Below are 25,725 nucleotides of genomic sequence, written 5' to 3'. Positions count from 1 at the left end.
TTTCAGAGTGACAGTGAATGGGTAGCATGGAAACTCCAAAACCAGGTATAAACTATTTGTCAGAAAAAGTTGGCTGAGGGAAAGAATGGAGTAGTAGTTGGCAGAGCCCTTAAGAATCTGTCCTTTTGTTATGGTTGCTCTTGTTTACTTTTGAGTAGAGACTGCTGTGATGTGTGTGTGTGTGTGGGCACGTGCGCATGCGTGTGTGATGGGATTGGGAGATAGGAGAGCATGGTGGTTAAGAGCTGGAGTTCTAGAGTTAGGAAATTATGGGCTGGAAATACAGGCTTAATAGTTGGGCATGTTTCTTAACCATCAAAGTCTTTGATGCGCAAAATGTGGTCTATGGACTAGCATCCATCTGCATCACTTGGAGGTTATTAGAAATGCAAAACTTCATCCCTGCCCAGGGCTCATATTTTGAAAAGATCTCTGAATGATTCATACACATATCATGGTTTGAGAAGTACTGCTCTAAGCCATAGTTCCCTCTTCTATAAGAGAGGGATAAGGGTGTTGTAGAGCAGCAGTGAGGAGGGAAGTGGCATGATGCATGTGCATGTTAGGCACATAGTAAGAGCTTGAGTAATGCTTGATTATTATTACTGTTGTTATGATTAAGACTGAAGCCACTGAAGAGAGAATAAATTGAGCAAGACTCTTCCTTAGCAGAAGGATAGGGATAAGCTGAGGCTGTAGCTAGAGGAGTTGTCTCTAGGGAGAAGCAAGACTGACTATTCCACAGGATAGGATGCTTCTCCCCCAGACCACTGTTTTTTTCTAGAAGAGGGGTACTTTCTGAGCCCCAGCTTCTCTTCCCCAAGATATTCAGTCCTTCTGATTGATTCCCTACAGGGTATTAACATTCCAAAAATTATGCAGGCTCTATTTAAAGACCCCTGCAGAATGTAAACTGATTTACTAAAGACATTTTAATTAATTTAATCATCAGGATTTAGTATTAAAAGTGGGTAGAGACACCCTTTTTTGACCTGGTACCTAAGTATTCCTTTGAATTGTGCTGAAGTTGGCGGCAACTCAAAATGCATGGTTTTGTGAAGGAACAGACAGTAAAGACAATGTTATTTCTGTTGTTTCCATGACAACGGACATGCTTCATGGAATATATCCATCATGCATAGTCTTGAACCATCTGGTTTCTAAGTCCTTGGTGAAAACCCTCTAGGAATGAAGTGTAGGTAAACTTTAATCAGTTTTATAATTACTGTAGTCCTTGCAGAAATTATTTAACTTGATTTTGCAGCTGCTGCGACATAAGGCCCAGAGGTCTTATTAGAGTTTTTATTGCCACTTTTAAGAAGCAGTTTAAGAATCATTATTGTACTTTAGCTGCAGATGCCACTGTCTCTGTTTTAGGTTCTGAGACTAGGTCTTAGTGACATCACACAAAAACGGAGAAAGGTCAAAGTTATTTTTTCCAACTGGCTCTGTCAAATATAAAAATTAACCATACTTTGAGCTGGGTTTCATGTATTGGTAATGTATGTTTATGTTAGAGTTTCTGTCAAAACAGGGATTAAAGATAAATGTAGCTAATTAAAAGAACATTTGCTTAGAGCTCCTGGTAATAGATACCTCTTTGTGAGGTCTTGAGGTATGGCTTTCTTTAAGAACTGATGCAATTTGTGTGACGGAATCTGAAGAGGAGAGGAGATTCGACTTTCTGAAAATCATGCATGAGTCTAAGAACTAGCCAGTGCCTGCTCTAAGGAAATAGCACAAGTAATAATTAGATAAAGTTTGCTTATGTGGTGAGCTATATAAAATGCACATGTCTAACCTACTTCTGACCTTTTACCCTAGTAAAGCCTTTGAAACAAATCTGTTCTGTCAGGAAGTGATACCCCTTTAATGGGTACTGGATCAGTCAACATATTTCAAACTGAGCCCTGGATGATTACAAAAAATAAAACAAAAACTTTAAGGGTCAAATTATGCAATTGTTGACTTTTTTATTCCTTGTTTCTACCAGGCAGTTGGAGCTTCAGTGCTAATGACTATGTTCCTGTCATCTGTGTTTTCTTGTTTTTCTGTAGTGAGGGGAGGGAAATATGGGAACCAAAGGGTGTTTTTTTTTGGCTTCCTGTCAATTAACAAAGCCAGTTGGATTTATGGTCCAAAAGATATAGGTCAATTCCTAGGAATTAGAGGGAATCTTATAAAACTGGTAGGATCTGTGTGTGTGTGTGTGTGTGTGTTTCTATGCAATTTTATGCCATATATGGATTCATTTTTGAGGGATATTTTTGCTGCATATAGAATTCTGGGTTGACATTTTCTTCATCATTTTGGAGATGTTAGTTTGTTGTCTTCTGTTGGCATGGTTTCTGTTAAGTCTACTATAATTTTTGTCTTTTTCCTCTGTGTGTAATTATATACTTTTTCCTCCTCTGGATATGTGATGAAAAATGTTATGTGTCAACTTGATTGGCCCAGATATTTGGTCAAACATTATTTGAGTGTGTCTGTGAACATGTTTTTGGATGAAATTAACATATAAATTGGTAGAACAAGTAAAGCAGATTGCCCTCTTTAATGCAGGTGGGTCTCATCCAGTTAGCTGAAGGCCTGAAGAGAACACAAAAAGGCTGAGCATCCCTTGAATAAGAGAGAATTCTTCCTGCTTGATGGCCTTTGAACTGGAACGTTGGCTTTTTGCCCCCAAACTTCCAACTCAAACTGAATGGTCTGCTTTTCCTGGGTCTTAAATCTGCCAGCCTTTAGACAGGAATTTCTCAATTTACTTACCTAGTTCAAGCCTTCACACTCAGACTGGAACTAACCCCTTGACTTTCCTGGATCTGCAGCTTGCCAGTTCACCCTACAAATCTTGGGACCTGTCCATCTCCAGAATTGTGTGTGAAAATTCCTTATAATTAATCTCTTCCTCCCACAAGAAGAAAATGATGGCATAATTTATCCCAAGAAGCCCATTGAATCCTAGAAGCTACATTTTACATGGTGTTACACAAAAGACCAGTTTCATCTACCAATGAAGAGATTTAATTGTTGGCTGTAAGATGCAGTAAAATTTGTAAATAAACCACAATGTTGCAAGAGGTTTTAATATTTGAAACTATTTTATATTTAAGGGTGTTCAGGACTATCGGAGTGACATTCTAATCATCAGAGTGACTCTAGAGCTCATTTCTAACCTCTAATTTCACTTTGACATAATTTAGGAAGTGCTAGTCATGGATTTAAATATTTAATAGCTTCAAACCTTTTCCCAGGAAAACATACACATGCCACAAAGAGCTATATAAAGCAAAAGGCTGCATTCACTTTTAATAAGAGGCTCTTTTGAAGATTAAGAATTGTCAAGTCTCTGATTATGAAATGCAAGTTTTTGCCATTAGATTACTGAGAGGTTTACGTTAGGGAGCTTAATTGTGAGTGTGGTACTTCTACCACCAGAGGGCTCCATATTTTTTCTTGAAAGCAAACAAGAAAAAGAGATTGAGTCTTGATGTTTAAGGAAGTTTCTTATTTTACATGCCCAAGCCATATATTGCAACTTAAAAGCAAATCTGTGAGTTTCCATTCATCTACCCCAAGTTTTAAAAATATATGGGGACAATTTTGCTTCCAGGTTTCTAGGGCAGTTTTATTTCCTTTACGGAGATTAAAAAAGAAAAATCAAAGCAGGCTCCTTTTAGTGTATAAGAAGTTGAGATTCTGATTTTCTGGACAAATGTTGAGGTCCCCCTCAAGATTGAGTCCAAAAAAGTGAGGAGAATGAAGAAGGTGCTTTTTGTTAAGTTGGGTGACATATTAGGAATTCCAGGAAACTGGGAACAGCTGAATGGAGAATGTAGTGGAGTTTCTTTATCTCTGGGAAGCTGTTGGGGACCAAAGTGCTCACTGAAGCAGCAGTAATAAGCTGAGGAGGGCAGCCCATGTAGGAAATGAAGACCTAGATCATAGAGATCTTCCAGTGTGAGCTGAGAGATTGGATTTCTGCACATGCAATAAGAATGAACCATACTGAATAAGAGAGTAGACATTTCAGAACATAAAGATCCTGTAATAAAATTTATGTTTGAATATTATCAACTCGAATTTATTTTATTTATTCTAAAATACATGTCTGTTTATCTGGTCACGTTTCCATTCATTTATCACCAAGTTATACCTCACATTTTCTCCAAAAATTATTTAAAGCTATTTTTTCCTTTTTTTTCAGTTGGCCTATGAACCTTAGAACCTTCATGGTGAAAGTCCATTGGCTGGGACCTCTTATTTCCGGTTCTGACTCTCATGGAGCTAGTTCCAAAATCTGAAGTAAATGCTTTCCCTCCTTATTGTCTCAACAGATTTATCGAGAGATTATGTATCCTAAAATTCACCCACTGTGAGTGTAAAGTGCAATTATTTTTAGGAAAGATAGAGTGGTGCAACCATCATCACAATCCTGCTTTAGAACATTTTCTTCAGTCCATAAAATTGCCTCCTGCCTGTTTTCATTCCATCTGTGTTCCCACTCCTAGCATAAGGAAATCAGTAATCTACTCAGTGTCTCTATGAATTGCCCTTTCTGGAAATGTCATATTAATAGAATCATCCAGTATGTATTTTGCTGTGAGTGGCTTCTTTCACTCAGCACAGTGTTTTTGAGGTTCATCTATAATGCAGTACATTTCAGTGCTTTTCTCCTCTGTATTACTGAGTAATATTCCTTTGTATGGATATGTCACATTCAGTTTAAAAGTATTTGAATTGTTTCCAGTTTGGGCTACTATCGTGATATGCAAAGCTTTTTGTGAATACGTATTTTTACTTCTCTTGGGTATATGCCTAGGAATGGAATTACTTTGGCATGCAAGAAATTTGTATTTCCCTAATGACTAATGATGTTGAGTATTTTTGCACATTTAATAGCTACTTTTGTATCTTTTTTCATGAAATATATGTTCAAATATTTTGTCTATTTTTAATTGTGGTTTGTCTTCTTATCACTAAGCTGTAAGAATTCTTTACAGATTCTAAATGTCTTTTTAATTAATAAGATTTCTTTTTTAGAGCAGGTTTAGGTTCACAGCAAAATTGAGTGGAAAACACAGAGATTCAGTATATTTCCTGTCCCCATATGTGTACAAACTCCTCCACTATTCACATTCCACACCATAGTAGTACCATTGTTTTAACTGATGAACCTATATTGACCCATTATTATCATGCAAAGTCCATAGTTTACATTAGGGCTTGTTCTTGGTATTGTTGTATAGCCTATGGGTTTTGACTAGTCTAGTATATAATGACATGTATCCACTATTATAGTGTTACACAGAATAGTTTTATGACACCACCTCCAAAAAAAGAGCATGAACCTACAGATGTCCAATGTTCTTTTCCAAACTTTGAGTAGCTTGTCATGAGTTAATGCATTTTAATATATTGTTTATTTATTATGACTTTCCAGAACCCTTGAATGACTATTTTTGACAATTTTGTTTAAATTTGTTTTCTGGGGAGAAGATTTGCCAACCTCTTAACTCTTCCATAGCTGGAAGCCCCATCCTGAATCAAGTTTAGATTAATAGTTATTGATGCCTATGTTTTCTTCCATAAAATATTCCTTTGTACTCTGGAAGCATTAATGATGCATTATTTTTTAATGTCTTGCTATGGTATCTTCCAGCCTTTAATGCTTACTCTATAAATTTGATACTGGAACTTGCTTGATCTGACCATTAGGTTTTAACAAAAGATGGTCAGACAACAACCAGTGCTCATATTCTTTCTTCAAATAGTTAAGTAATTTGTTAATTAAACTGTGAAGTTGCCATTGTTCAGTTGTTCCATCAGGATTAACTAAGCTTTTTCATATGTCTAAAATGACAACCACATCACAACTCTCAGAAGACAATAATTAGAGAGTCACCTCAATTACGGATATATTAAAATGTGAAAAATGTACCTCTTGGAGTTGATGATAAACATTAATATTGTAATCCAGTTTACTCTAGAGAAGAATCTAAAATTAGATAATTTTTATTGCATCTTATTCTAGCTAAATAGCCTGAAGAAAACAAGAGGTCTTTACCTATAAAGCTTTTTATACATGGGATTATTTTTCAGAATGAGCTCAGAAAACAGTCATAAAGATAATCTTGTTTATTGTTTCTTCATGTTCATTTTTATTGAGACTATGATTTTGTTAAAAACACAATAAAAAAAATTTTGCTGTGATTTGAATCAAGGAAAAGGGCAAAGTCATTAGAACAACTTGAACTGAATCAAAATCCTGCCTGTTGGTGAACTTTCAAATTGCAAGTTGTCTTTAAACTGTGGAATGAATCTATTTTTGTCTTTGAGTATTAATACTTTTTGTTTTTAAAATTATCTGACATTCGAAGAACTTGAGAAGGGTTCATATTCATCTTTTCCTTTATTTTGTACTTGGTAATCAAAAACTCTTATAAAGTTTAGATTATAGCACAGAAAACAAAAATAGAAGAAACAAGCATGTTTCTCCTTATCAGTTGCTTCTGCACATAGGAAAGTATTGTCTTTGCCCCACTCCCAAATGGCTTGTCTTATATATCAGTTCTAACGTCAAAACAGAAGACTGTAAGGAGAACTTGGTAATTGATAAGAGAAATGAGGAGGGCACATTGCACAGGGGCCTGACTTCTGGCCACACTGATAACCATCATCAGACTGTAAATTTATGGAGTGGGAAGGAATTGTAGAGATCATTTAGACTTGGTGACACAAATGCAAAGGCCTCCAGAGGCCAGAGAGATGATGCAAATAAGAGGAGAAGGCCAATTTTATAATCTTGCCCATTTTTCTTGAAACACGTGATCCTCTCAGTATGTGTACATGTATTTTTCCCCCACTGTTAATAGTGACATGAGGAGAGAGAAATATTACTCTGAGAAGAATAGTAGTCCAGGTGAAAAGAGATAAAAATATATGGTGGGGGTCAGTAAACTATAGCCCGATGGCCAAATTCAGCCTCCTTCCTATTTTTGTAAATGAAGTTTGATAGGAACATGACATTTATTTATGTATTGTCTGTGGTTGCTTTCATGTTATGATGACAGATTGAATGCCTGCAAAACCTGAAATATTTTACTGCTTGTCTCTATTGAAAGAGTTTGCCGACCCCTGATAAATGACAGCTCAACCAGTTTCTTCGGTAATGGAAAGCTAGAAAGTGGTGGGGACTGTGGCAGACTAGAGTGTGGGTTCCATCTGAGCAGGCTGTTATCGTGTATAAATTAGCTCAGTGTTGCCAGGTCTCAATTTATAAGAGAAGCTCAAAATTTGAATTTTATGTGAAATCTTCCTATTTGAAAAGATTGGTTCAAGATTTTATTTAAACACTGTGGGCCAAACCTTCAGAATCGCCCATTAGTATTCAGGCTAGATTTGGCCCTCAGACTGCCACTTTATGACTTATTTCTTAAGTTTGGCTATTCTATTTTTTTTTTTTTCCTATCTAGAAGTTATATTGAGTTTTTAAAAGTCTGCTATGCTAACTTTCTTATAGTTTCTTTCCTCCTTGCATGTATATTCAAGCTTATTTTTCAAGTTTGGTTGTTTTATAGTATGCAACTGATAATTTTAGTGTTTGAAGTTTTTGTGGATATGGTTTCTAATGCCAGTTATTTCTGCTATTTGTCACTTACGGTGCCTTTTTTCCTTAAATGGTTGGTTATCATGGATCTTGATATATTCCTAGGAATACTCAGGTGTAGGTTAAAGACACTTTTTCCTGAAAGGATTTTACTTACTTCTCTCAGGCACATGAATGAACTAAAGTCCAGGGCTACCTTCACTCAAGTTTAAGACTTCAGATTTTCTGAACTGTGGAAAGTGGATTGCAAGAGCATGGGAGAGTGGGTTTCTCTTAAAGTTTCAGTTTATTAAATACTTTACATTATGTGGGACTAGGATTTTAAGTTTCTATCTCCCATTGAGGCCAGCAAAATCAAAATTTGTTGGAATTGCAAATACCGTCAAGGTACAAGCAACTTTTTCCTGCTTGCATGGGTTTCTTGTTTTCTTTCAGTTTTGTCCTAATAATTACTCATTCTCCTGTTAGGTCTTCGATGTTTTTAAGACTATATATTTTAAAATATATTTTTATTCAGCGTTTTTAGGTTCTAGTGGGAGGGTTATCCAAATAACAACCCATCGTTATCAGAAATTGGAACCTGATCTATTTCAATCCTCTTCTTCTATAGATGAGGAAACCTTAGGCCCAGAATGTGAATTATTCAAGACCATGCAAATTACACTTTGCAAAGCTTGGATTAGCATTCAGTTCTCTTGACCCCTAAACAAGAAATCTTTCCAACCATCCACATTTATATTTTCCTTTAGGATCTTAGTCAGTGGTATACTGGCAAATGTTTAACAATTGAATTTCCAGAAAAAAAAAAAAAAAATCCCCATCATTGTCTTTGCCAATCTCTGTGGTGTAAATATTCCTACTATAATGAATTTCAAGCTACCAACTTGATGTTACTGAATACAGAGTTGATAAGAGGTACACGTAATTGGTTCTCATGTACCGGTACAACCTGGCTCCAGCACACTACTGTATCTACTTGAGAGAGAATTAACACTTTAAAAAATATTCCTACATGTCATGCACTCTACTTATAGCATCTGATTTAATTTTCACAGCAACTTTACAAAGCTGTTAATAACATAATCATGTTTTTATAAGATAAGAAACTTGAGATTTAGAAAGATAAAGCTACTGGGAGTTCCCATCATGGCGCAGTGATTAACGAATCCGACTAGGAACCATGAGGTTGCGGGTTCGGTCCCTGCCCTTGCTCAGTGGATTAACGATCGGGCATTGCCATGAGCTGTGGTGTAGGTCGCAGACGCGGCTCGGATCCCGAGTTGCTGTGGCTCTGGCGTAGGCCAGTGGCTACAGCTCTGATTAGACCCCTAGCCTGGGAACCTCCATATGCTGCGGGAGCAGCCCAAGAAATGGCAAAAAGACAAAAAAAAAAAAAAAAAAAAAAAAAGACATACAAAGCTACTAAAAACAAATAATGAAAACAACAACAACAAACAAATGAAAAGATACTCACTCAAAGTCACATGGCCAGCAAGTGGCAGAACCCATATTTGAAACCAAATCTGTGAGATTATAAAAGCCAGTGCTATTCCTGATAAACCAGCCTTATTCTCTGAGTGATGTAGTGGACTTAATATCTCCTTGTATGGTAGAATAATTGGGGGCATGATGGAGATTTTCTTTCCAAGTGGTTCCAAAAGGTACTTCCTCTCATCTTCTGACTCATTTTCCCTTTCCCTTGGTTCTATTACCCTTTTTTAAGAAAGGGTGCCCAAGTTAATGTACACATTGTCTCACCCTTATTCTGTCTATGAAGCTTTTCAAGGTTACTCTGTAGTTTTAAACTAAAATCTAATTTCCTCCTAAGTACTGTCCATGTCTCTTTTGCAATGCATATTTGGTCCTAGTTTCATAAGAGCATCTATGCATCCATCCATCCATCCATCCATCCATAAATGTGCCAGATCTCATGCTAGGTTCCGGAAGACAGAAATTAATCTGGGAGGTTAAAAGTTTCTGTCCTAAAGAATTTCCCTACCTAATATCCAGAGAATGTCAAGAATGTTGATATTTTTTTTTCCTCCAGAGGAATTAAAAAATGACATCGTGTTGTGAAATCCATGGAGTTTTTTAAAGCTGAGGAGTCAAAGTAACCCAGCTAGGAAGCTAGTTGTTCTTTTCTCCCATTTTCATACGTTCTCCACTTTGCAAGAGACTCCTACACCAAAAGGGAAGGAACATATTTTAAGGTGACAGGTAGACAAACTAGCCTTCCCCAGCAGCCCTCCCACTTCCAGCTGCAGAGGATGCCCTCTTTGACCTACTTGGAGACCCATTTAACACATCCATTGCAAGGGATAGGGACTAAGTTCCCTTTGCCCTACTCCCAGCTGCAAATTCCTGATCTGGTTTCCTATTTTCAGAAATGATTTAATGTAAATACATTTAAAATAATAATCATGTCCTCTTTCTGCCCTCCCCTTCACAGCTGTGGCTTCCTTACCTTGAATTGCATCTGAAGTGTGATTAATACATGTGTTTAAAGAAACAGTCATTCCTCCCCTCTTTTTTTCTTCCTCACAGCTGTATTTTTCCCACCCTAGCAATTCCTTTCCTATACTTATTAGCCATACATATTTCAGTTCCAGACCCACAGAAACATGTTTTAAGTGGATCTTGTAACTGAGCTCTCTTCCTGCTCCACTAGTGCCCTCCCAATGTGATTCCACCCTGAGACCCAGAAGCTGCTTTAAAAAGTTAAGTGCTTAAATAGCAAGGGAGTAACAAAGTCCTGATGACAAATGCCTAGTGATCACAGCTCTTCTTTGCCTTGGCAATGCCAACTTTCCAACTTCCTTTTTGTCACCGAAGTATATCAGCAGAATGAGTGCCACAGTTCAGGCATCCTGAGAATTTGGGGTGCATGAAATCATATTTTCTGTTAAGGGGACATTCTCCTCTTCATGTCACCTAGGGTCATTTTCTGTTTTGGCTGCAGCATACAGCAGCTTGCTGTAGGATCTCAGTTCCTAGACCAGGGATTGAGCCTGTGCTGCAGTGGTGAAAGTGCCAGATTTTAATCACTAGACCACCAGGGAACTCCCTAGGGCTATTTTTCAATTGAGGCAAAATTCACATAACATAAAATTAAGCATTTGAAAGAGTATAACACAATTTTATTTTGTACATTCACAGTGTTGTGTAACCATCACCTCTATCTAGTTCCAAAATATTTTCATCACCCTCAGAGTAGATCCTCATACTCATTAAGCAATCAATTCCCAATTCCCCCTCCCCTCAGCCCCTGGCAACCACTAATCTGTTTTCTGTCTCTATGGAAGGGCCATCATTTGGGGATAGAAATGTCAACCATACTATTTATTTGAACAAACTTCTGAGCATGGTTTGTTCCACAGCTGAATGATGAAGTTCTCAAAACCACAACTATCTGACAATAGGATGGCACTAGCACTTTAAGCTCTTACAATAAGAAAATATCTTGGTGACTAATTCAATGCATGATGGATTGGATCTGGATTTGATAAGGACTAACCTCCTTGTAACCCATATTTAATATATGACAATGTGTATGTTGTAAAAAAAAAATTTCTGAACCTCTTCAACAATGACTGAAGACCTAAAAATAGCCATCGAGGATGGTTTGAATGACACCAAGCATCGAGACGTCAGAATAGGTTCCGGGAAACGTAAAATTGGGACGGATAGTGTGGAGGTGGAGTGCATGCAAAAAGTTTAGAAATGCCAAGGACAGTAATTCTGTAATGTCTCCATACAAGAATAAACTAGAAGGAGAAAGATGCTGTTAGCTTCACTTCTCTCCCCTAGCCTCCGTCATGACACTTGTGCTTCCCTCTTACTCAGCGAGTGCTGGAAGTGCATGAATCAGGGTGGAGGCTGAGTCTTGGCTTTCCCTCCCTGGAAACCCCCAAGTATTTCCCAGGGCATTAGCTCTAGGGATTTTAATAGGTATTATGTAAAAATAGTTTCATGATTTGTTCATTTCATTCATTTTCTCATTCATCCATTCAACAAATGCTTCCTGAATTCCTCTGATAAACTTAGCACTGTTCCAGGTTCTGAGGACAAAGGAGTGAACAGCACAGACAAACTGAGTTTCTTCATTAAAACAGCATTCCTGGAGTTCTTATCATGGCTCAGCCATTAACCCACCCCACTGGTATCCATGAGAATGCAGGTTCGATCCCTGGCTTTGCTCAGTGGGTTAAGGATCTGGCATTGCCATGAGCTGTGGTGTATGTCGCAGATGCAGCTCAGATCCCATGTTGCTATGGCTGTGGTGTAGTCCGGCAGCTACAGCTCCCATTGGCCACCTAGCCTGGGAACCTCCATGTGCTGCAGGTATGCCCTAAAAAGACCATAAAAAAAAAAAAAAAAGGCATTCCTTATTACAGGCCTCCCAGGACCTACAATGAATAAGACAATGTGAATGGTGAATTTAAAAGAATTCCTCTAGGAAGGATTTGACCACATGGGACTTGTTCTTTAAGAACACCTTGGGAAATGCACTATTATTAAGTGTGAAAAAAAGTTTCTTTTTCTGGATTCTTCCACTGCTGCAATAACCTAATTCCCCAAGTAGTTCCCTCTATTATTCTCTATAACAGAGAAAGAACATGCTTTTTGGTTTGTTTGGCTTTGGTTTTATGGTTTTTTTTTTTTTATTTCCTTTAAATAACATACTGCCTTGTGAAGTTGTGTATTTGTTTTGGGGTTTACTCATTTGGGCCCATCTCTGCTGCTATACTGTTAGTTCCATGGAGACAGAACCTGGCACTTACTAGGCACCCAGTGAAGAGTCTGAATTTGCTGAACGGATAACTGAAATAATAGATTCGTTTATCTATCAATTTTATTAATTTTACCCAAAGTTTGAGCCCCTCACCCCCCAATTTCTTCATTTCTCTAACATACTGGGACCTCTAGAACAATACAGGCAGGCTAAACTACTCCAGGTAAGGGCTGCATATAAGGTCATGTTTATTTCATTGGGCTTGGGGATTGCTGTGGAAGATGACACTCTAGAAAAAGCCCTTATACCCAATAGCCTATATTGTGAAAAGAAAAACCGACATTTTGGACCTTATTGTATTTAGCAATATTTTAAGTACTTTTACAAAGAACAACTCATTTCATCATTTAAACAGTCTGATAACAGAAATGTTAGTACTGTCTCTTTTTTGCCTGTGAGGAAAATTAACACGAAGGTTAAGAAATTTGTTCGAAGCAACACAGCTGGTAAACAGCAGAGCTAGGATCCAAACCCTGAGGTTAGGGTCCTTACTGTAAGCCACTTGCTCTAACATTTGTGTCTGTAATATGCTCAGAGTCTCGGAACCATATTCTCATATTCTTGGAGCAGAATCTGTTTTTATGGTGCTACGATATTAGTTAAGAAAGAGAGTCACGTCTTTGGAGTTCCCGTTGTGGCTCAAGGGAAACGAATCTGACTAGTATCCATGAGGATGCAGGTTCAGTCCCTGGCCTTGCTCAGTGGGTTAAGGATCTGGTGTTGCCATGAGCTGCGGTGTAGGTCACAGACATGGCTTGGATCTCGTGTTGTTGTGGCTGAGGCGTAGGCCAGTGGCTACAGCTCTGATTCGACCTCTAGCCTGGGAACCTTGATATGCCACAGTTATAGTCCTAAAAAGACCAAAAAAAAAAAAAAAAAAGAAAAGAAAGAAAGAAAAGTGTTGCTTCTTTGAGTGTTCTAATGACCAGCTATTTCACAGGATACTCCTGCTCTTAAGGTAGGAGTTCTTAGGAGTTAGTTATGTTTTAATAATTATTCTGAAGTGTATCAGGAATAGAACTCTGGTAGTCTGACTCCAGAGTGGTCCACACTCAGTAACAATTAGATCATACTGCCTCAGGACATAGGTGCTTAATGCTATGCAGAACACTTATTACTCTCTTGATACAGTTTATCTCTTTGCTTTTTAATCTTCCTTTTTGGTTTTGATATTTTGCTTGTTTCGTTTGTTGTAAGTGTGCACACATGAATATGTTTAAGTTTTAACACTAATTGTGAAAAGATTTGAAGTCACACATGCAAGCTTTAGTTCCTCTTGCCTTGGGAAGAGTTTCTGCTGGGCTTGATTGGAGAAAAGTTGCTTAGTAAAGTGGAAAGGGGGAGAGACTGGTGATCAGAAGGTTGCTTAGGATCTAAGGGACATCATAGCAACAGGTCTAGGACCCAGGTAAGGAAGGAATCAGGAGCTTCTTTAAATAGAGGGAGGAGACCATGTCTCAGAACAGATAGAGTAGGACTCAAGCAAATGAGTTAGGATATTGCATTTGTATCTCGATGTTCCTGAAAGGAGGCAGAAGGTGCTACATGGAAGCACAACAACATCTGGCAAGGAGAATGAAATTCACAGGAGCAGGATGACTGGAAAGGGCAGAATGGAGTGGAAGGTTATTTGAATATTTTTTTTTCCATTTTAAGGAGGCCAGAGCTGAATCTCATTGAGATGCTGCCTGGGTTGTTGACACATGGCTGATTCATTATTTTAACTATTGGTAAAGCAGAGTTTCTCAAACTCTACTGCACATCCAAATCAGTCTAGAAGGTCCTGAGATTCTGCATGTCTAATGGTTTACCAAGTGAGGCTGCTGCTGGTGGTCTGCAGAGCACACCTTAATTAGCAAGGTAATTAGCATGTGGTTGACTCAATTTTCAGATGAAAAATAAGGGTTATCAGGTATGAACATCTTTATGTAAATGGGCATGCATATATATATATCTCTCTCCCCATCTCAGAATGAGGTCTTGATGGAAGTAACAGAGAGAGAATACAGAGAGGATACAGAGAGAATTCAGAGAGGATACAGAGAGAATGCAGAGGGAACTTGAGAGTCCCTTGAGAGCACTAAATTTTTTTGAGGATGGCTTTATAATGGGAAGCCAGGGGCCAGAAGAGCTACATGGAAAGTCCTGAGAAAACAAAACAAAACAAACAACACTCCTCCTCACAGTCTAGGTTATAACAAAGGACACACGTTAAAACACAGCTCTTAATAAGATAGCACCGTGTGGCATGTGAATATGTGTATAGTATGCCTGGTGTCTTAGTCTACTTCAAGCTACCCTTAAAAAATGCCACAGACTAGGTGGCTTAAACAGTAGAAAGTGATTTTTCACAGTTCTAGGGGTGGGGGAGTTGGAGATCTAGATGATTGCTAGCAGGATAGGTTTCATGTTGAAAAGTCTTACCTTGCTTGAAGGGAGTTATGATCTTGCTTTATTTTTGCTCATATGACTTCACTGTGTGTGTGTGTGCATGGAGAGATCTCCTCTGGTGTTCCTTTTCTCATAAGGATGACAGTTCTATCGGATTAGGACCCCACCCTGATGACCTCATTTAACCTTAATTCTCTCTTTGCTGGTCTTGTGTCCAAATACAGTTACATTGGGGGATAAGGCACATAAATGGGGGAGAGGGGCACAATTCAGTCCCGAACACTGAACCTATAGTAGATATTCAATATATTTTAAGTGGATTAATATCTTCAAGAGTGAGGACTGTCTCTCATGCATGTTTGCATAACCACACAGTGGCACGCACATGGTAGGTATTTAATAAATATTTGAGGGAGTTCCCATGCAGCTCAATGAGTTAAGAATCCGTCACTGTTACTGCAGTGGCTTAGGTGGCTGCTGTGGCATGGGTTCGATCCCTGGCCCAGGAACTTTCACATGCTGAAGGCTCAGCAAAAAAAAAAAATTAAGATAACCATAATAATAATAATAATAATAAATGTTTGATAAATAAACAAATGGTACCCTAGTCTTGAAGACCAGTATCTCAGAAACAAAGATAATACATTGTGTAGTGTGGGTGCTCAGTGCGAGTACCTATAAAACCAAGGGCCACCTTTAGGAAGCACAGTGTGGAAAGGACTCTTGGTTAGTCATACCTCATGTCAAACACCCAGTCTACAAGGTCATCTTTGAATAAGAAGGGCAGTTATTAATGATCTACTGCCAGAGAGTGGATCACTCCCATTTACTTTTACTCATTTATCTGCAGTGTGTTCCTTTTGGTCCTTGGCATTCTGTCCTCTTGAAGATGTTTTCAATGTGTGAAAATAAAAATATGCATATTGGTAGGCTGGTTTTTGGTATACATTGCACTAAAGCAAACCATCTTCTAATTTTCTTGTCAGGCTCTCTGGCCCCAAATCATTCCTGATGCAATGACATAGTAGTTTATGTGCATAGAGCGAGGGCTCTTGAATACTATCTTCTGGAAAACATGCTTGGTATACGTAATGAAAGAGACGGGAAAGGAGAGCTGGTTCCTAACATCAATGTCCTAGGCCACAGGAGCAGCCAGGATTGAATTTTGAAACTGGCTGAGCCTGATTATCTGAGTAGCTCTGGATATGCCATGTTTTCCTTCCTCGTAGAAGACTGGACACCATTTAACAACTGCCCCTTTGCTGATTCAACAGGAAAGGCGAGAGACTCCATCCCACCCACAAATACTGCAGCTGATCCCAGGAATGTGAAGGGGGTGGGGATGGGTGGTTGTGCCCAAATCTTTTCCAAAGAAGAAGACTCAAGGTTTAGGAAGGGACTCTCATTCTTTGTGAGAGAAAGGAACAAGAATGGGGGAATTTCCATATTCTTTCCCTGCTAACTTTTAAAGGAGGGTTTTTCCCAAACCATCTCTCTAGATGTATTTATTTATTAGCACAAAAAGCTTTTAGTTAGACAGGATAATTTTGGGAGCTAGGGAAGTAGGATTTTCAGATTATATGTACCGTACCAGTACAATTTCAAACTTGGTGTGGTTGGGGGTAGGGCAAATAGAGTATTGCCATAATTTCAGTTTGCCAAGGCATGAACACACACACACACACACAGAGCTAACATCTGCTATAATTAGCACTTCGTAAGATAAAGGGCATTATAATGTAATAAAATAGACAATTATTTCTAAGAAACAAAAGTTGGCAAACATGCCACACAGGTGCACACACATATGGATGCACACATGAACAGCATCCTTATTTTTCTCATTTTGCCACAAGCCTGTTAGAATTCAGTCTTGGACAGCTCTAGTCAGTGCATGGCTGTTCTGAAACCCTAGGCATATGCTTTTTCAAAGGATGCTTGAGAACTAAGATTCTACAATCCATTGGGTTATCCTAATGCTACCGTCCTTCTAGTACTGGTCATGACTACCTCAGGCAGGAGAGTTATACCCAACTAAAACATGACTAAACATGACACAAAGAAGTAAAAAAATGGAAAATGTAAAGAGACTACATGGCTCTTAACCTATGGTTTTTGGAATTTTTTTTGCCAGGACACAAATTCATTCATTCAACAAAGCATGTAATTGACCTTTTTCAAGTTCCAGTAGATGTGCTGGTTCATACCAATTGCTTCAAGTAAAAAGCTTTGCTCAAGACCATAGGGTGGCCAGAGCCAGAGTAAATTTCATCTAAAGAAATTTCATAAGGAATTTGCAACACGGTGTGTTTATCATAGAGGCAGAATTTTTCCCACATGAGATATTTAAAAACTCACTACGTCTGATCTAGCTCCCCTTCAAAGTCTTTCTAGATGCTTTTTCTTTACCCTAATAACACGAATACGTTAGTATTTCTCCCAGTGTACACCAGTGCGACATTTACATGCCATCTGCACGAGTTTCATTATTGTCATTCATTTTCTCAACTAGGTTGTTAATGCCAACTAAATTTTGGTCAGGAATTCTGTTGTATTATCTATCATCCACAGTCACTTTTCCTAATTAGACTTCACCATGAAATACCAGGAATCATATTGTGGTTCTCCCTGGAAGAACTCTTGAAATCCTCTTGCTCTGTTTGTGTCCTTGGCCATAACATTCTTAAGCTTATTGTCATAGTTATTTAGTGAGGTTTCTGGTAATGGACATTTCCTGTGTATGGAATGTGTATTAAATGACCAGCTGGCTCGGAAGTGCAAGAGCTCAAAGTCTCATCTGAACCAAGTAGTGAAATTATTACCCTTTTGAATGGGAGATTTCACTATGGACAGTTTGTAACTACTCAAATTCCATGTGGTCAGATTTTCCTGACCAGTCCAATCCTTTGGCAATTTTAAATTGTGTAGAAGATGCTCAGTGAGAGGAAGGTAAAAGGAGATGGCTGGTGAGAATGTGTCCTAGACTCAGATGGATTGGTAGCTAATATGATATGATGAAGAATGCAGAAGATCAAGGCCCAACAATAAATGATAATGTGGTCCAAACTCATAGGAATATAGTGAAGTTGAATTAAATTATTCTGGTCATTATAGTCATGGGCTCATTGGCTTAAAAGGGACTCCCAGGAGTTCTTGTCTTGGCGCAGCGGAAATGAATCCGACTAGGAACCATGAGGTTGTGGGTTTGATCCGTGGCCTTGCTCAGTGGGTTAAGGATCTGGTGTTGCCGTGAGCTGTGGTATAGGTTGCAGACACAGCTCGGATCTGGCGTTGCTGTGGCTCTGGTGTAGGCCAGCACCTGTAGCTCTGATCAGACCGCTAGTCTGGGAACTTCCATATGCCACAGGTGTGGCCCTAAAAAGACAAAAGACATAAAAAAAAAAAAAAAAAGAAAGAAAGGGACTCCCAAACATCTCTCCAGAAGTATCTTCTCAGGACTTCTTAGAATGCACCAATACTTAAAGTGTCCCAATACTTTTGAGTAATTGTGGAATAGAATTAAGGAACTTCGTCAAAAAGAATCAGAAAATTTCTGTATCTCCTTTCAACAGCACAGTCTTCCAGAAGTGGATATATGGTTTGGAATGAGATTTTTTTTTTTTTTAAAGGAACTTCAAGTTAAATGAGAGGAGATTGAGGACTTTATTAGAGAGATCTAAGGAGGTAACAAAAAAGTAAGAGTAACTGGGGAAGTCATGATTTTTTTTAAAGAATCATTTCTAATGCCTTAAAGCAAGAAAGGGCCAAAGATCAGAGCATGATAAATGGGATCAAAATAGGAAAAGATGTGCCCATTTAAAGTAAAAAACAATGTCCTTAGTGTAACAATAAAGACGAGATCAGAGACTATCAACAAAGCTTTGTTTGAGAGGAAATGGAGTAAACAAGAAGACAGCACACATGTTTAGCATTTCACAAGGGAATGAATGAAGCATTTGCTCCTAAACCATCTTACATGATTCAAAGCATAATCTTGGGTGGTAAAAGGACAACTAAGGTTTTTCTTCAGGACAAGAAACTAAGATTTGGAAAAATGAAGTAAATTCCTCAAGGTCATGAGGCTAGCAAGTGCTTGGCTGATAAGTTCATTTTCCTGAATTAGAAGCCCTTTATGCATTCCTCCGTGCCATGCTGGAAATCTGGGACTTTCCTTCTTGGCTTCAGTTCTTTCTCATCTGAATGAATGCACAATATTCTACACCAGAGTTAAACATTTTTTTTTCTGCAAAGAGCCAGAGAGTAAACACTTTAAGCTTTGTGGGTCATAATGCTCTCTAATGACTCTTCTTTGCCTTTGTAGCCTAGCAAAGCCCTAGACAATACATAAATGAATGGATGTGGCTGTGTTCTTATTTATTTGCAAAAACAGGTGGTAGGCTGGATTTGGACTGTGAGCTGACCCCAGTTCTATACTGTAATATCCCTTGAATCTTGTTGTATCCTTGCATAGGAAATCCTGTGTTTTATATATATCTTTCCCACCTGGCCAATTTTGGCCCTTTTAGTTCAAAGATCACATTTGTTTTATTAAAGGATTATGTTTGGCTCACCATAATTCTTAGTGGGGTCTAGCACACACAGGGTATTTCACAATTATTTGTTGAATGAAGGGTTTCTATATTAATTGTACAAAGGTTGCCCTCCTCTTCTGCATCTATTCTTCCTTCTTCCCTGTTCAAACTCTTCCTCATCAGGCAATTTTATCTTGCAGAAATGGCTGCAACAATATCTCTGGTCCTACATGCTTTTCTTACAATGTAATGTTTATACTCTTTTCATCAAGAATTGGGAGCTTGTGTTCCCTCCCCTTGAAATACATATGGGCTTATGACTACAACAGCAGTGATGTAAGTTCTGAGGCTAGGTCCTAAAAGGCCATACAGCTTTCACCTGGTTCTCTTGGGACCTTGAGCTACCATACAGAGTCTGACATTCCTGAAGCTTCCATGTTATGAGGAAGACCAATCTGGCTCACATGCAGTGATTCCCAGGGAGAGGACCCAAGGCTACGTGGGCAAATAGAATGCTTGGCCAGCCCCCAGCTACATTAATTTCCCACCCCCAATACCAGTTATTTAGGCACTATCTGACTGCAATGGCTGACCCAGGATCCCAGGCAAACTTTTCCTAAATTCCTGATCCCCCTGAAGCTATGAGATATGAGAGGATAATTGCTGTCTTGACCCACTAAGTTTTTTGCCACAGTGCATAGCTGGATCACATCTTTCCTCCTTTTCTCTCTTCTCTTCCTGGGGAGACAGAATCCATAGCAGTTAAATACGATGATTTCAGATTCAGTCTTCTTTACTTCAGTCTCAGTTTTTACGCTTTCTGACTATGGAACCCTGTGGAAGTTGCTTAACCTCTGAGCATCTCCATTTCCTTATCTGTAAAATAGAACTGATGAAGACAGTATTTTTCATCTCAGAAGGGAAGCATTAAAAGTAACAAACAAGTTTATGCTATGGAGCATCTACAATAGTGGTTGACAATAGCCTTATGACTGGGTATTATTATCATACCATTTAATCCACCCTTCCCAATTCTTTCAAGATAGGATGATGAGGGGCACATAGATAAGATTGTTTTTTGGGGGGTTTTTTGTTTTTTTTATTTTTTTGTTTTTTTTTTTTTGCTTTTTAGGGCCACACTCACAGCATGTGGAAGTTCCCTGGCTAGGAGTTGAATGGGAGATGAAGCTGTCAGCCTACACCACAGCCACAGCAATGAGGGATCCGAGCCATGTCTGTGACCTATACCACAGCTCTTTCCGATAAGGTCATTAACGAAGGTGCCAACTTGTTGATTCCCGAGTAGAAATTTCCAGCATTGGCCATGCTACTGCACTCCAGATACACATATCCACTGACCTATTTGCCTTATGGAAATGTCTCACAGTATTCCAGCTTTAAAGTTCAAGGAAGAATTATTAATTCCTCATCTCACTGCAAAGATAGACCTAACGCTTTACTTCAGCAGTCTTGTTACGTAAGTAGTTCTACCATCCATCCACTAGTAGGAGTTATTATCCACGATTCCTCTCATTTCTGCACCTTCATTTGGCATTGAATCCACCAGGGAGCTGATTGGATCTATCAGTAAATATCTGAAAAGTTTATGTGCTCACATCTCTCCATTTTTACTATTAATATCTGAGTCCAAACAGTCATCATTCTTCACCTGGACCTCTGGAGTTGCTTTGTAACAGATCTTTTCATGTATTTCCATTTCCTCTACCAAAGATTCTCTTCAAAGCAAAATAAACTTTTTTTTTTTTCTGGGTCTTATTAGGGCATATGGAAGTTCCCAGACTAGGGGTTGAATCAGAGCTTCAGTTGCCAGCCTCCCCCACATCCTCAGCAACTCGGGATCCAAGCAGCATCTGCGACCTACACCACAGCTCACGGCAATGCCAGATCCTTAACCCACTGACTGAGGCCAGGGATTGAATCTGCCTCCTCAGGGATACTAGTCAGATCCATTTCCCATGAGCCACAATGGGAACTCCAAAATGAACATTTTTAAAAAATTAGAAAGAACATGGTACAGAAGTGAATAAATTATAGATTCATTTAAATAAATTAATGATTTATTAATTGATACATCATTTAATTAAATTATAACATATAAATTACAAAATCACAATCCTAACCAACACTTAAGTCAAGAGATAAAACATTACCAGACCCCTAGATACCATTCAACCTTGATACCTGCCTATCATTACCCTTTTCTTCTTCCCCAAAGGAAAATATTATTCTGACTGCTAGTGCCACAAATCAGTTTTTCCTTTCTTTGATATTTACATGGATGGAAGGGTACATATATTCATATGTATATGCCATTGTACCCGAGTTCCTTTGTTCAACATTATGTTTATAAAATTCAGCCATGTTGCTGTACGTAGCAGAAGCTTTACCAGTTCTATTTTTCTATATTATTTTGATATAGGAATATACATCAATTCATTGATCTAATTTATGGATAGGGGACTTTTGGTTTGTTTCCAGTTTGGTGGTCTTATGAAAGATGCTTCTATAAATATCTGTGTGTGTGTGTGTGTGTGTGTACGTGTGCATGAATACGTACATTCTTCGATGTGTGTATATGTACACATTTTGGTTGGATATAGGCCTCATTGTGGAATGTCTGATCATAGGTTGTGCATAACAGCTTATATTTCTACCAGCAAGGTATGAGTGTCCCATATGCTTCACATATTTGTCAACAGACTGAACTTCTTTGCAGAACCGATGCTGACTGACAGACATTGGAAAACTTAGGTCTCCAGAGGAGACTGTTTGGGGGGTGAGGGGATGTGCTTGGGTTGTGGGATGGAAATTCTGTGAAATTGGATTGTGATGATCATTATACAACTACAGATGTGATAATAAATAAATAAATAAATAAATAAATAAATGGAAAAAACAAAAAACCTTTATATTATCTGTCATTTTCATTTTCTTTGTGCTGGCAGATGCGTATTGGTACAGTGAAATTTTTATTTGCTTTACTCTTATTACTACAGAGGTCAGTAACTTCTTCAAGTGTTTATTGGCTATTTGGACATCCTCTTTGGTAGAGTACTTGTTTGAGTCTCTTGTCCAGTTTTTTATTGGGTTGTCCACCTTATTATGAATGATACTGCTATAAATATCTGTGATATCTGTGTGTGAGTGTGCATGTGTATATGTACACTCACATGCATGTATATGCATTTGGATTGGTATATGTACCTGGATGATCTGTAACTACATCTGAGATGGCAGTTATTTTATTTTATTTTTTTGTCTTTTTAGGGCCACACTCACCGCATATGGAGGTTCCCAGGCTAGGGGTCAAATCGGAGCTACAGCTACCCACCTATGCCACAGCCACAGCAACACAGGATCTGAGCCGCATCTGCAACCTATCCCACAGCTCATGGCAATGCCAGATCCTTAACCCACTGAGCAAGGCCGGGGATTGAAGCCGCAATCTCATGGTTCCAGTCGGATTTGTTTCTGCTGCGCCACAATGGGAACTCCGATAGCAGTTATTTTTTTACTGGTATTTTAAAGGTTTTATTCAACTATGTTCTAGATTTCATGTGTCTGTTGAGAAGTCAGTTATTTGTCTTATTATTTCTTTTCTAGTTCTGAGTGGGAAGATTGATCCTAAACAACCTAGTCAGTCATGGCTGAATGGAGAGCCAAAGTGATCTTTTAAAAGCACATATCAGGGAGTTCCCATTGTGGCTTAGCAGTAATGAGCCCGAATGGGATCCATGAGGATGTGGGTTCAACCCCTGGCCTTTCTCAGTGGGCTAAGGATCCAGTGTTGCCGGGAGCTGTGGTATAGGTCGAAGATGTGGCTTTGTTCCTGCATTGTTGTGGCTGTGGTGTAGGCTGGCAGCTGTAGCGCAAGGCCAAGTTGATAAAACAGAGATTTATTAAGGCATCTGAGGTGGATGGGCTGAACTGACAATGGCGGCAACCCTGGCTGATAGGAGATATTAGATTTATAAAGGATCTGTGGCAGGAATCTGTGGTAGGAGTTTATGGCAGGAACTTGTGGCAGGAACAATGAAGAAGGAGGAGGGGAAGGTCAAGGGAGGGGTGGGGGGTTGATCCCCTGGCAGAGGGCAGTTAATGCTTGTAGGTGGTTAATCAATGCAGGCAGTTGTTCTCCTCAGGCCATTGTTTCTTACTGCCCAAGTTGAGCATCCACATTACGACAAAGTGTGTAAATCTGATGCCAGGCCATATCCATGTCCACAGCAAGTGTCCAAGGTGAACAGCCACATTGGGGGGTGGGGGTCGGGGGGTCTGTCACCATCCTCCTGGGAACTTACCATTCCAGCCTTTTGTTGTATGGGATGGGGCAATGGTTCTCTCTTCTGTAGCTACTTCGAGGTGGCTAGGGGCAACGAGTACTGAGGGCTGGACATGGTAAGTTATACTTCTTCCCCTCATACCTCCCTTTATAGTTCTTCTCTTAATATTACTCCTTGGCCCTTGTCTATTATGTCTCAATCAATTTCTTACGAAACACAGTCCAGATCGTGGTCAACAGAACTACGGGAGAAATACTCTTTCTTCAACAGTACTGATATCAGTCTACACCCCAAACTCCTATATAATCTTATTTTTCTTTTCTTCCTATCCTCCATAGTAGGAACCTACCATATCCAGAACAATAGCTGGAATATTGTCACTGCTCAATAAATATCATAGAATCATAGAAGGTTAGAACAAACACTTCCAGACGTGTTTTATGAAGCTGAAAACAAGAAACTAAATTTAGAGCGGTCAACCTGACCAAAAATGGCTTAAAAAAAGATTTCATATGAGAAGTAGTTCAGACTTTACAAAATACTTTAATATATATTAATAATTCTCATTTGTTTCTGATTTAAAAAAGGGGGCAGGAGCCAAAATATGGCAATGTAATTGATTTCTTTTAAAAAAACTGAAAATTTTTTCCTAGATTTTGATTAATGTTCAACTATGTGTTTTATCCCTAGTGGATTATCCCTATTTTTATTTTGGTAAAGACTCCTAAATTGTACTTTGATTTACAATGTCCAAAGTACAATATTGCTTTTGACTATTGTATCTAATGTGTAATAGCATTCTTCTCCTTTCCTATTTTATCAGAGAAGATTTTATGAGACACTTCAAAGCTATGCAAGGCTCAAGGCTTCAGGTTTGCTCCACAGGACCACACTTTCAGTTCTGTGTTTCACTCTGAGGCTTTCCAGCCTTCTCTCTAGTGGTGGCACAAGAAGCAGTGACCAGGCTCAAGGGCAGGCAGGTGAAGAGGAAGCCAGATCAAGGGCTGCATGGTCAAAACCCACTCTGTGTTGACCACATTTAGTCTGTCATAAATTTCATGAGATATTTCAACTTTCATGAGATATTTATATTTCTCCCTCCTCCCTTTTTCACTTAGGAGGTGCATTTCCCTCTTAATTGGTTTAGCCCAGAGAGGAAGTAGGAAAGTGGGAATAATCATTTAAGAAAAGCAGCCAAACCACAACTACACCTTGTTCTTCGGGAGTCTTTGCCTGACCTCCTGTTTGAAGTTATGTAGGTCGTTCCCTCTTCCTTAGAGCTGTGACTTGTAAAGTGGCAGAAGTTGGAAACTAATAAACATCTTCTTCTTAAAATGAATAGATTTCTTGTGAGATCAGTCTGTTCCTACAGGATACCATTGCCAGTCTAATCTTCTGAACCAATTTGGAGAAGCCACAGATTTTCCTTGGTAGTATAAAGCAGCATCCCCACCGCCCCCCACCAGCCCCACAGATTTGTTTTCCTGGATTTGGGACAATATACTTTATGGTCCAGTAGGATCTTTATTCACTTGTTAATAATACTTGATAATAACACATGTGACAACAAATTGCCTTCTCATTCCACAGAAATCTGACTCAGGCTCTCAAACACCACAAGTCTAACTTTAGAGAGTATTTTGCTTCTCCGTTTTCTGAAAACAGACCACACACTTGTAGTGGCTGAAGAGAATCCAAAAATTGAGTGACCAGGTCTAGGCAAATTTCCTCTCCATGGAATGTTTTTTCACAACCTTTCCACTTGCTTGTCATGCATAGAACTCTGTTCATGAAAATAATGTGGACGCTGAGCCTTGAGGGTAAGGCAGGGAAGAGAAAGCAATTCTTTTATTATTATTCTACTTGAGACCCAGTGCTCCATTTAAAAAACAGAAAATGTAGATTTGAGCCCTTTAGCATGCAAATGTTGGTGCTGACTAGATTTTTTTTTTTCTTTTATCTTTCTAGGGCCACACCCGCAGCATATGGAAGTTCCCAAACTAGGGGTCCAATCAGAGCTTTAGCTGCTAGCCTACACCACAGCCACAGCAATGCAGGATCAGAGCTGCATCTGTGACCTACACCACCGTTCATGGC

At 38.9% G+C, this 25,725-nt stretch overlaps 1 long non-coding RNA gene across 3 annotated transcripts in view; it reads left to right on the top strand.

Moving 5' to 3' along the window:
• LOC102164357 (uncharacterized) overlaps window positions 1-25,725 on the top strand; it is a 652,820-nt gene that overhangs the window by 365,911 nt on the left and 261,184 nt on the right. The window contains exon 9 of one of the 3 annotated variants that reach the window (XR_014843632.1): window positions 4,208-6,222. The exons of the other annotated variants lie outside the window; for them this stretch is intronic. This is a non-coding gene — a long non-coding RNA (uncharacterized LOC102164357). Of the gene's footprint in view, window positions 1-4,207; window positions 6,223-25,725 lie in introns of those variants that run through there. 3 annotated transcript variants of the gene reach the window in all.

The sequence above is a fragment of the Sus scrofa genome, chromosome 4, assembly GCF_054392235.1.
Source record: "Sus scrofa isolate SSC_HxYL_T2T_F1_AM1 chromosome 4, Sscrofa_HxYL_maternal_Yorkshire_Landrace_v2.0, whole genome shotgun sequence".
Classification (NCBI taxonomy): domain Eukaryota; kingdom Metazoa; phylum Chordata; class Mammalia; order Artiodactyla; family Suidae; genus Sus; species Sus scrofa.
This window is presented reverse-complemented; position numbering and strand designations above follow the sequence as displayed.